Raw genomic sequence first — 14,477 nt, 5'->3', positions numbered from 1 at the left:
AGTTATGAAAATTATTTATGAGAGATAAAAAAAAATCTTCAATAGTATAGTAGAAAAATCAAAAATCTATGACACAATTCCTTCTCAATTACATAGGTGATATGATATCCTAAGCAATGAAATAACATATAAATCCTTCACCTCTTTTTAAAATGAAAGATAAACTTTTTGAAAAAATAACATTAGAACTAACAAATACAATTATAAAGATTCTTAAAAAAAATAGATGTATAATACTTACTAATAAATAATAATACTCTTGTTTTGGTTCAGCATATTGTTCAACTGCAAAATAAACCTTAATTGTAAAACAATTCCTCAGCTGTTATGAATTTACTAATTCACCAGAATTTTTTAAAACCGGGGGTATACATTGTTGATACTTCTAAAATGTTTGAATTATATTGTATTAATTTCATTGATGTAAAATATGCTTTTTTTTTATTAGACTCCAACAATTTGCCTTTGATTTCATCAATGTGTCATTCAGAGTCTTAAGCTAGTACTTACCATTATTTTTATCTTAAACTTTTAATTTTCATTATATAATTTCAACTTTTTGTATTAATTGTATTTATTTATATGTATTTGACTAATTCAATTATTGTGTTCTCTTTATTTTATAATGACCTAATGTATTATACTATTTAGGTACCAATACACTTTTGTATTAATATAGTATTTATATATGAGTCTTAAGATTGTGCAATTATAATTGTTGTTATATTAAGCCTAATTATTTTTTGGATATTTATGTATACATTTTTTTATTTTATATTAATACAATATAACATAACTTTGCTATAAATGTGCTTAAACCATTCAAACATAATATACTCTTTTGTTAATACTATATTATTATCATTAATGTTATTTTGTAATGTAAATTTTAAACTGTATAACTATTTAACTAAATAAATTTGAATTACTAAATTTTTATGTTGTTTTTGAAAATAATCAATTTATAATTAATAAAAAATTATGCCCAGATATTTATTATTTATGCTATAAGTAATACAATCAAGACCGTACTCAGAAAAAATTATCTAAATTAATGTAATGAGAGAAAATTTTGGGATGAGAGGTTCAATCACCCATCCTAAATTGTATGCTTTTGGAAAAACATTACACAACAATAAGTTTTTTTATTGAAGTGAAACTTCTTTATGGAGAGTACAAAAAAATAAAACGACGGTCGGGCCATTACGGACCGCCCCTTTAGCATATCTTTATAAATATAATAATCTTTATATATATATAATTCTACTATACGTGTGTATGTCACTGAACTCCTCCTAAACATTTGGACCGATATCAATGATTGACATTGTCATTGTTTGGGTGACACCCTGGATGGTTTTAGATTCACCATTTTTTGTATTTTTAATTGTTTAATAATTATTTGTTATTTTTTCTAAGTGGTTGCTAGAATACTAAAAATAAAAACAGACATATTTGACATATTTATCATTAAAGATTTTTAATTTTTAATATGACATTTATATATTATATGGATATTAAAATGTCAATGCGGAAATGGTACCACACATCGTTGTACCTATTACAGGAGATGGTGCCTGTTTATTTAATTCGCTCTTCTGTCTTATGTACGGAAAAATAGAATGCGGGCGGGATAGTTATGTTAAGTTGATATTTCGGAAACATCATCTGTACACTAAATCAGAAAACCAAAAATAGGTAGTTTTTATCCTCACGCTAAATATTAGCATTAGGCAACCAAACTTAACACAGATGCACTTTGTAGGAGCAACGAAGTGCACGGGGATAGCCAGTAGTAAATAAATAAAATAAAAATAAATATAGTTCTATTGAAAATAAAATTGTAAAGTGTGTTATTATTATTTTATTCCTATACACATCTAATATCAGTTACATGACTGAAAGAAGTTTCACTTCATCCGCGCGTACTTGTTACACGCACATTTTTTTTTTATTTATTAACATAATTGTTTCAATACACTGAGTATTTTTACAATGTTAATTTATTGTTTACAAACAAGTTTATAAATACATATTTATGCTTTAGTTAGTCTGAAAATCCATCTACTTGACTTTCGAGTAGAATCATTAACAAATTTGATTAGCCTGTAGGTTTTTTTCGGTTCCACGTCATTTGGTCCGGTAAATTATATCCGGCGACAATTGATCCGCGACATTTGATCCGGTTCAAAAAGAACCTTTACCAAAAAAATATCCTGCTAAAAAATTTCCTGTAACAAAAAAATATAAAGTATAAATACATAGTTATTTTTTAATTACTTATAATTTTCAAAAACGGCATAATGACGACCAAATGACAGGTCACCGTTTTTTTCTCACGGATAATAGATATATATTATTCGTGGCTATTTAGTGTTCATATATATGTGTGCTGTCTCCAGATCCGTTTCATCTAATTTGTTTTCGTCCAGAACTTTTTCCAGATTATTTGTGTTTAGATCAACTTCAATTCTTACTTGTCCGTCCTGTTCCATACCGTGTATATCCATTAAAGTTTAAACAATATTATGATTGAATTATTTTCAGGTATTGTATATTTACTAGAAGCGCGATCTACAGGGTTAATCTTTTTTTTTTTTGGTAGGGGTACTCTCTATTGTTTTATTTTATTTCTGTTACGTAAGGGGTTACCAAAAATATTTATCATATTATTTTTACACAATTATTAATTATTATACTAAAAAATGATAAATATTATCTTGCATTATATTTTATACATGTTGACTGTTGAGTGTTGTTTCGTAAGAAACTTAACTAAAAATGTACTGATGAGCTATAAACGTATATTGTATGTAAAAAAAACTCTTTACGGCTATTTGAATACCGACCAATTTTTCTGTCAAAAACTATTCATTTACCTATTTATTAGTAAATGTACATGAATTCGGCATGAAATCTATTTGAGATCGATCGGACTACATTTTTTAATTTTGACCTTAAAATTCTACAAATTTGATTTAAATTATTTGAAAAATATTAAATGTTGTAGCATTGCTTAACAAATATTATTAAATTAAACTGAAAATGGCCCATCAATGAAAAGTTATATCATAATAAATATCATTTTTCAAAAATAAAAAAAATTAAAAAAATATAGTATTATAGATAATGTTGAGTAATTGTATCTAAATTGTTATTAAGAACGTTGAATAATGCATTATTTTTGTTGATTTGCATAGCAGTCACTCAAAAGTCTAAGTATATATTATTTCATAAAAACTTCCGCCATATCTTTCAAAAGACAAAAATGCATTAGTAAAATTCTCTTTTCTTTACCATTCTCCTTACGTACGTACAAATTCATATCACTTCCATAAGTTCCATATCACTTATAAAGTTATAAATATAAACTCGCACAATAAATGACGTACTGAGTAACCGCGAGTTCATATACTTTAACGACATGTCGAAGAATTTTTTTTAAAAGTCAGAAAGGATAAGACTATAAAGAAAAAGTATAAGGTGTTAAATAGAAAAATTAAATTTTTTTTATACCGTAGTTGTCTCCGTTAGCTGTAATACTTCAGATAAAAAGTCCTTCAGGCACTTGCGATGACAAATCTTGTGGCAATCAGTGCATTTATTGATTGCTTTAAATATCTTCGTCTTCTTGCATACCAAACATTTTCTGAAACAAAAAAAATTAAATTTCTTTACAAAGTTATGATTGATATCCATTTTGTAAAGCTGCGAATATGAATTCTATTTGAGTTAAATCAGTGAATGATATATTATAAAACTTTTATGTAATATAATATTGATTGGATTTTTTGTGTTGCTAATAGTTTCATACAAATAGGTAACCTAGGGAAACAATTATGAGGGGCTATATTTTAGCCGAAAATATTAAAGCCGACAGTATTTTAGCCGACAATATTCTAGCCGAAAAATATTACAGCCGATTCTTTTAGTCGATCATGTTAGAATTTATTTTTAGGGCCACGCGCACGAAAATTAATCGACGTTGTAGTGAACAAATTGTCGATAAATTTTATCTGTATAATTTTTATATATTATATAAATTGTAAATGGAAGTTGATCCTCAAGGGTGAAGTATATATTAGTAGATCGTGACCAAAAAAAGTTTGGTCACCCATGCTATACGGGGTCACACGGTTTAAAAGTACAAAAACCAATGAAAAATTTACATTTATGAGCTAAAATTGTATAATATGTACATTTTTGAAGTAAACAAGGAAAGTATCCCATAATTTTAAAATTTTTGTTTAAAAAACTAGTAGTAGAGTTTAAAATTTTAACTGTGTGAGATTTCATAAAGAGTCTCACGGACCATGATATAGGTATGAATATTGCAATAAAATTGTTAATAAATACCTAGATTAAATAACAAAATCTCAGTCATCTCTAATTTAACATCTTGCTAGTCAACAATATTTATTCATAAAATAATTTTGTACTTACCATTGTTATGTTGACTGCTTTCAAAAAAATAATTTATCTTCTGATTGGTTTTTAAAATATTACACTGTAATTGGTGTTTTTTTTTTCTTTTAGCTGCTCCACTTAAAGCTTTTGGCGGCATGATTTATTGTAGACGTAAATAAAAATAAATAAATGGATAACTTATTGTCTAATGACCGAATATAAAACATCGACTGACGAAGATCCCGCATTTTCAACGAGCGTCGTCGTCGTGCAATATAAAAGCTAGCCCTATCGCGGTTTTCCCGCGTGGCACATAACAAAAATAAACACCGATAATTGAGATGCGTCACACACTCATACTATATAGGCCGGTCAAAATACGCGTTCCTTCGCATGACGCGCTTTAATCAATTGCAACCAAACTATTTTTAATTTCGGTTATACGGGCCGCAAAAGAAACGTTAATATACGATAACGTTGTGTTGTACAAGACAAAATCGATCTATTGTTCAATAATTATTAATTATTATTATATTATAATAACAAAATCTTTTTATTTTTTTCTTTCTACATACTTTTCAATTTTTATCATTGGGCCCCCCCATTATAGGTTGGGGCCCTGGGCCCGTGTGTTTGACACACGCAACACACCCGGTTATTGCGGCACTGCAGCCGAAAGTATTTTAGCCGACAAATATTACAGCCGAACGTATTTTAGACGATAAATATTACAGCCGAACGTATTTTAGCCGACAAATATTACAGCCGAACGTATTTTAGCCGACAACTAAAATTTGGCTTGAAATTTGACAGTTGGTAACATTGTTTATAAATAATGGTTGGTAAAACCTTCGATCATTTGAAATTTTACGTTGATTATTGATTCGTATATTTAATTGCCTATATTAGCCTCCTTCTAAAATATTTAGAATTAAATATTATTATATTATATTGAATATTGTTGTAAAACAAATAACAATAACAATAACAATAACAATTAATAATATAATTTATGTATGATATAAAACAAAATCGATGTATAGACAATTTTTTATTTTTATTTAATTATTATAATTATAATAACCTAATAATTAGTATACAAATAATAATAAGTATAAAATAATCTATATAAAATCAACCAAACGAAATTCCTAATACATAATATTACATAATATCAACAGTAGGTATAACAATTAAAACAATAACTCTTTTTATAATCAGATGGCAATATTATTAAAATAAAATGTAAAAATAATTTATAAATAATTCTATACTAATGTATTGACATTTGACAAAAACCTCGATATGCAATTATATATTTATATGCAACATTTTATTCCAGGCCTAAATCTGCTGGTATTAAAATGTAGGGACGCAAGCCGCAAGGGGACTATGTCTAGACTCTTAGTCTGTCTATGCTTGTTAAAATGCAACTCCCTTTATAACTGAATCTTAAAAAAATAAGCTAGTAGGTACGAATCATTGAAATAGAGTATTTATTATAGTATAAATTATTTAGTTTGATAAACAAATCGATAAAAGAAAGTATAGGCAATTTAAGTTTTTGATTATATTTGTATCATTGATATTAAAGAAAGCAACTTATTTTGCTAGCAAATCGAAAAAAAAAATGCTGGTTTCTCAAACTAAATTCAACAACCTTTTCCTTGATGGTTTATTGTACGAATGTGACAAACGCTAAAATAAAAAAAATGGGTACACCGACAGTAGGTACCCTTTTCCATTTTGAGCAACTTTAAACCTTGGTAATAGACAATTTTTTATGTTTATGCTCGTTCATCAATAAACTGATAATAATGAAATAATAAAAAATAAAAAATGGGGGAAATAACATAATTTAACATTGAATTCAAATTTAACACATCCATTACAATGACATAAGGTACACTCGACCTCTTGGGTCTTAGACTGCCATAGAAGAACGTGTACCCCGAATTTTAAATAGTTCGACATTAATATTATGTATACCACCAACTATTAATACGTATCATATTTAAAGGGGTAAGTTTCTGCATGAGTAGTGGGTAAAAATGTACATATTTAATTCCAACAAATGATATATGCAATAAAAAATTATTATTGTAACTTTCTACACAGGAAAAATGACAATGACATATGTTAATTTCCACACATTAGCATCCGTTTAACTACATTTTATGGGAACTCCAGACGCTTATGTAATGCTATACAATTTATAATAATACATATTATAAAATATCATTTTTACATCCTATTATTTTTCAAGACCCATCCTCTACAAAAAAAAATAAATTTTGAAAATCCACCGCTGTTTATATAAAATATTATAATATTATCTAATATCTATAGGTACTTTATTAAAAAAATAATACTTATAAACTATATACTATAGACTATACATTCCAATAACCACAGATCAACGTATTTATGAGTTAACATGATACACCAGTTTTAACCGTATAAAACTTACATAGGAACTTAAATTCGCCCACTGTACCTAGTGTACCTAAATGAATTCCAAATCAACCAATACATTGCTGGATTACCACCAGCACAGGGACGACGGTGTTATTGAGACACAGCATTGCGAATTAAAGAAATCGTTGAAGACTATGGGAATCGCGACACCTCCGATTATTTGCAGGGAATTGCTCATAATTTTCAATTCCAATCTTGCTAAATGGCCAAGTTTAGGGGGCACTCGTCGTTTTAAAAAATGTCCTTTTTAGGGTATAAAAAGGCTCTTTTCAGAGCCAAAAAATATTTATTATTAAAAAAAACTAGGCAACAACGAGTTAGGTATTTTATTTTTAATTATTTAATAACATAATTAATTTTCCATAATTTTCAGTCTCATATTAGTTAATTTTTATTCTTATATTAGTCCCATAGAAATACATTCGTTTTGTAAAAAAACATACCATCGGCGTATTTACTATCGGCGTTAATACCGTCGGCGTAAAGACATGATACCACCTCATTAATATTTAGGTTAACATATTATAATAATACGATGGCACGAAAATAAGCTAAACCTTCAAGTTGTAAAAACTAATGGTAATTATTTTTAAACCGAAATTTTAGATACATTCCACAGTAAATTCAAGAATATGAATTAACAATTTTTAAAAGAGCTGAAAACCGTTTAGAATTTAGTATTAAAAACTTTATATTAGGCATACATATTAATTATATGATTTTTATTAGCTTTTGTCTCTTAGTAGTTAGTATGTAAATATTAAAATTTTCAAAAACAATTCTTTCTAAATTATTGACGTGTCACTGTGTCAGTGACACGGTTTAATATAATATATAGGTAGATATTCTATATTGGTATTGAATTTGTAATAATTTAAATGTATTAATCCCCATTACCTAATGTATTTGTTAATAGCCAATGGGTCCCCAAAATTATGAGTGTTAAATTAGTATTTTAGCAGTAGAAAATCTGCCTAATTATTACAGAAATAGCATTCGTAAAGCATATTAGCATAATGTTTATAATGGCTAATCAAAGAAATATTAATATTTATTATCAACAATAGGTACATTACATATTTACACTAATCAGTAATGATTAATGAGGTTTACCTATAGGCTATACTCATAGTATATGGCTATATGCCTATATTTATAACTTTGTTGAACTTGCATTTAATTAAAAGATAGGTCAAAGGTACCTATTGGCTATTTGATTATAAGCACATAAGTAAAATTAAATAATTTGAAATAAACTAATTAATAATTTGTTGTTGTATGGATAAGTCCAGATAATAAAATTCATTATTAGGTCCGGGAATATAATATGAGACTGAGTGAGCTTCTTCTGACCTTCAAAATTAGCCATTTTCCTCACTTCTATAAAATGTTTTTAATTTCTATACATTTTTTACGACTATATATTATTTTATATCAGCTAAAAATATGTTAATAGAACAATGTATTTATCAAAATAAGTAGGTACCTAGAGGTAGGCATGATGTAGGTAATGCATGTAAGATATAACTATTGTGTATATTTAATATTTATGTATAAATGTGAAAATGAGAACCACTTATTCGATAGTCACGTACATGAAGTTAGCCCCCTTACTTTGTCCTACCGAATCCGGACCAGTGCCAATATTTAGCAACTTTTTAGCAACTAATTGCAACCGACATAAAAAAATTTGCAACCTATTGCGTCATAGCGAAAATAATTTTTTAGATTCGGGGGGGCTAACTTCACGGAGCCCCCCTACTTTGTCCTACCGAATCCGGACCAGTGCCAATATTTAGCAACTTTTTAGCAACTAATTGCAACCGACATAAAAAATTTGCAACCTATTGCGTCATAGCGAAAATAATTTTTTAGATTCGGGGGGGCTAACTTCACATAGCCCCCCGATTTCATGATACAAACCTTATACTGGTGGTAAAAACTTCGTTCTAGGACTAACATTTAAAACTTATTTTAGATTTTTAGATATATTCAGATAAAACTTTTATAAAGTTTGAATACTTGTCAAGAATTAATGATAAGAAAAACATATTTAGGTATCTAAAGGTATCTTAGTTAAGCCAATACCTTTTTTCTTCATAGTATTTAATTAAATTCTAAAAACGTACTCTTGAAAAATAGTGCAAAATAATTAAGTCATATGCATATTTCAAATTTAAAACTTGGTTATTAGGTCTTTATTTTTATTTAATTTGTTTAATAAAATCACTGATATAATGTAGAATACATACTATATAAATTATATACTTTTGTAAAAAATAGCCTTTTATTTTACAATATTAATTATATAATAAGATTTAATTGAAATAATATAATATATCGAGTTCAAAGATTTTGTTAACTACAATTTTTCGACTTCATTTTGATACCAAAATCGTGTTTCCACAACTGGCGAAGCCAGATACGCCCTGATACGTACCTACCTCATTGTATACCTACTATATCTTGATGTAGCTAATACCATAAATCATAATTTACATAGTAGTACCTATGTTTTAGTACAAAAGAGTGCTGCTGCTCTAGCGAGTATAGTGGTGGCGACTCATATAATAAATTATATGAGGGTTATTTATATGGGTTTTTTTTTAATCAATAGTCAATATGAATCAATTAATTGAAAAATATATTATATATATTTTGTTTTTCAATCGCTGTTTAGAATTGATAAAAAAATATACATATTACATATATATATATGTTGTTATAAATATATTGATGTGCTGACTTTCAACTGACAATTCAATGCACAAAAGTGTATCAAATCACGAGTTGATATTTTTATAGTAATAATTAATATTAATATTATAAGCATAAAGCATCCACAACATGCATATATACAATGCGCCAATATATAACAAAATATTAGGTACTGTTATAAAGTGGTATACCATTCGAGCTGTATAATTATATGTCTAAAATCAGTGCCAGTTTAAGAGTTGATGAGATATACGCAGAACACGTATTCCAGTCTTTGGGGCGTCGAAGTCACCAATATTATAAGACGCAAAATTAATTTTTGTTATTCGATTACAAAATATATTTATATCTATTTTATATTTCACAAAAAAAAGAGTTAGAACGAACCCCTAATGCTATACTTCTAATAAAGTTATGTCAAACTTGTTGGTTATAATGGGAGCTCGTAAAATCTTGGATATTTTAGCCGACAAATATATCAATATATTATAGCAATTGCCAATGCGTAACAAAAATAGACATTATTTTTTTCTGGAGTTAATTATGACTCATACTATAAATAAAAACCATAACTATTTTTAGTTCATTGTTTTTTTTTCTATGCGTAAAATGCAGAATATTTACGAATGTATTATAACCTGATTCTCGATTTATTGTCATTTAGCTCTACATTTTTGTACGTGTTATTTGGTCATTAAAACGCAGTCCTATTTAATTTGATCAGTTTTTGTTACATATTTTTATTCTGTAAAAATTATTTTACCATTACTTTCTTGTTCAGTAAAAAAAAAAAATGGAACATGAAGGATTTTATTATAAAATTAACAAAACTCGTGGTGGTAAACGGTAAGTCACATTCAATTTTTTATTATTAAAAAATTATAGAAATACATATAAAATGCTTGAAATTAACTTAATTATTACAGTTACTATGTATGTGCAACACCTAATATATATTGTAAAGGCACAGTGATCCAGCTGGAAAATGGCACCATAATAAAAAATAAAGATCATACACATTTATCTTATGGTCCATTATTTAACATGCAACAACTAGTAAAACGTTTTAGGACAACTTTAATTGAAAGGGCAAAAACAGAGACTACAGCTCTTAAAATTATATATGATGAGGAATCCGTAAGGTAAGGGTAACTTATAATGCACTTAAAAATTGTTAAATATAAACAATATTTTTATAAAATGCAAATTTGATAGAAATCAGGAAGCCGCTTTAAATTATAGTTGGCCTACATCAGAATCTTCAATGCGGCAGTCACGACGTAGTGTTTGTCCAGCATTACCATCCACATTACGGGAGTTGAGTGAATATTTAGATTTAAATGCTAACAAGTAAGATTATATACCCAATTAATAAAATTTAAAACTATTGATTGTTGTAATTGGAATATCTTATTTATAGGTATCAATGTAATAATTCTACATTCTACCAAGAATGGATAGTTGATAATGATGGGAAGTATAGTGTAATGTTTGCGTGCCAAGAAATTATTAGTTCTGTAGTTCATCAGGGTGCCACAGAACTACACGCTGATGCTACTTTCAAAGTAGTTCCGTCAATGCCCCATTGTAGACAATTATTTATGTTGCATTTGATCCTGCAAAATCACGTAAAATATAACTATTAACCAATCATTTCAATTAATTATACAAATAAAACTATATACATGCATTTGTTTAGTCTATACCTGTATGCTTCGTTTTAATGGAAGTGAAGACAGAAGCTTCATACAGGAAAGTGTTGGAAAGATTCCGCACAAAATTTCCCGAAGACCATTGTCAATTATGATTGACTTCGAAACTGCACTCCACAATATCTTTACTGATATATATCCTGAAGCAATGATATATTCTTATTATATTCCATTTTGTACAGGTTTGAAATTATTTTTGTATAATTTATTATACTTAAGCCTTTACATTTTAAATATTATTAAAGTAATTTATTTTAGAGTTTGCAGAAAAATATTAAAAAGATGGGCTACTCAAATTATGTACAGCAAGAGTGAGAGGCTAAAATGTGCTTGAGGATGTGCGCAGTATTAGCTCTATTGCCTCATCATCAAATTGAGCAGGGATTCCAAGAAATCAAAATTCATGTCCAAAATAATGGTGTTTTGATGCCAAGATTTTTCACATACTTTACCAGGTAAATTTTTAATAAGTTAATTACTGTTGATGGAAAAAAAAATTCTCAAAACAATAATTTCTACAGTTTTTGGCTCACTCGAAAAGGTCCAGAGTGCTTTTCAGTGTATAATCAACCACGGCGCACCAATAACAACATTGAAAGTTTTCATTCCAGTCTTAAACAGACTTTTCAAGTGACGCACCCAAATTTGTGGAGAATGTTGGGTAAGTTTTTTTTTTACTAATTTTTCAAATGAAAAAAATAGTGTTTAATGTGGATATGAATAGTATCTTCTTCTGTTAAAAGCTGAAAATAAATAAAATAATTTTAATAATAAACGATAATTAGCTTTTGTTAATAATAATTAATTCTTAGAATTATATGTATTTCAATAAAGTGACAAATAATAATATGTAATTAGGTATTAGATATTTTAGTTATAAATCTGAAGAAAGAACTACCAAAATCATAGAATTTGATTTATTTTTTACTCTTTTAAATTTCTTTGTATACATACTATTTCTGTCTTTTTTTATTTTAAATTGAGATAGTGTAATATATAAATCTTTAATGCATATTATTAATATTTTATGCATATTGATATTTAGCATACGTATGTTATTTTTTATTTAAACTAAGATTTTTTTAATACACGTATGAAGAATTTGTAATTAATCAAATTTACAATATAACACTTAATTTATAACTAATTAAATTAACATTGATAAAAAAATAATTATTTTTCATTATATCAATAGTAGGTAGTCACTTGTTGTATAGAATTTGTATTAAAATAAATGTTGCTTTAATTAATAATTTAGTTATTATATTTTTTGCGCATAATATTTAGAAGGATTACCTATAGAGCATATAAATCCAACACCTTATAAATAGCAATTGATAGTTATAAGCCAATGCCTAAAATTCTAAATAATGTATGTAAATTAGATTAATGAATATTATGAAATTAAAATTAATGTCTCATGGAAATAAATAATTGAAATTAAACGTTTATTATACCTACCTAGAACATCTGAAAAACTTATCAATGAAGCAGCATATTGTGGTGAATCAATTGGCAGCAGGAATGGTTACAACACGCAACACCAAAGTTAAATTCATTTTAAATAGCCTGCGTATTAAACACTCAACAGCTCTACTTAGCACAGAAGCAATAACCATTAAAGAGTTTTTGATACAGTGTTCACACTGTGTGGATGGTTACCTCACAAGAGAGTTGAATTGGCAAGATGGAAGTGAAGGTACCTTATAATATAATAAATAATATAATGTAAATATAATATAGAGCAAAATCAATTATCCAAGTAGCTATATTTAAATATTATATAGTATGTAAATTTTACATGATCTATTAATATAGATAATATAGATATATAATGGTCCTAACAAAATTATACACAATTATTGCTTTAAAAAATAATTATTTAGGTTTCAAATTTAAATTATTATTCTAGTTGACATAAAAACTTAAAAAAAAAAACTAAAACTTAGGCACCTATTTTATCCATAAATAACTAATATTAATAATATTATATACATTATAATAACTTAAAGTAACTTACCTGCATATAAATAGTTTTGATCTTTAACTTATCAATAGATTCTGAAGAAGAGGCTGACATTAATGTGATCAATGCACCTGATATGTTATTGAATAACGGGTTTGTTGATAATCCAGAAAGTAAGTTATAATGTAATATTTCTAATTTTCCATTTATACTACATACCTAAAATTTAAAAATTTAAACTTAACTTCTGTAATTAATAATGACCTAGGTATTTATCTTACCATAATTTATATATAACATATTACTTGATATTCCAGTAATTAATCCTGAACAAGAAAATCCAGCAGAGATTGAAAATCAAGCTGTCAATAATATACAGGGTAATTAACTTCCTAGTTCCTACATATTATTATTATTTTCAAATTTAATTTAATATAATGTCTCATCATTACATGGTTATTAGATCCAGAAGAATATAACGAGGCAGACTTTTTTGTACCTGAAGATTTGGCCTTAGAAATTTGGCAGGAGCAATATGGTGATGATGAAGAACAAGAAATACCATATGCTCCTGTTCCTCAAAATATTGCAACCATGTTTCCTCAAAGAAATGAAGAGGATTTATGTGTTGTATGTAGAGATGGTGTAAGAACACACGCACTAATACCATGTGGGCATAGAGTTCTGTGTGCCGATTGTGTGCCAAGGTTAGAAAGAGAGAATTGTCCACTATGCAATTCAAACTTTACAGGTGCCGTAAGAATATGGTAAAATTTAAATAAGTCCTATAATTTTATAAAGTTTATTTAAATATAATTTATTTAAGAAAATAAATTGTTATAAATTATTTATTGGTTTTGTTTAATTAGATACATAAATAATAGTTAATTTATTGTTATTAACTGTTTCTTACCTCAACTTAAATGTCTTCAAGTAAATTTAACTTTTCTTCATCAAAAAAAAAAAATGTTTTGACCAATAACCAAAACACCAAAACGGACTAAATAAATCATACTAATTACGGTTATAATATAATTAAGTAAAGTAAATAGTAATATTGGTAATTACCAATTTGTTATTATATAATAATATTATTATTAATCTAATAATATCTTCTTGAATAATAAAAACGATTGTTTACCTAACCTGTTCAAGGGGTTTGCTTTAATTTTTGGATGTTGGCAATGCCTATTTTC

At 27.0% G+C, this 14,477-nt stretch overlaps 1 pseudogene; it reads left to right on the top strand.

The window, feature by feature from the left end:
• The first annotated feature begins 10,852 nt into the window (after positions 1 to 10,852).
• Positions 10,853 to 14,052, top strand: LOC132932108 (uncharacterized; annotated as a pseudogene).
• The last annotated feature ends 425 nt before the right edge of the window (positions 14,053 to 14,477 follow it).

The sequence above is a fragment of the Rhopalosiphum padi genome, chromosome 1 (genome assembly GCF_020882245.1).
Source record: "Rhopalosiphum padi isolate XX-2018 chromosome 1, ASM2088224v1, whole genome shotgun sequence".
Taxonomy (NCBI): Eukaryota; Metazoa; Arthropoda; class Insecta; order Hemiptera; family Aphididae; genus Rhopalosiphum; species Rhopalosiphum padi.
The sequence above is the reverse complement of the archived record's forward strand: the minus strand, read 5'-3'. Positions and strand labels throughout refer to the sequence as shown.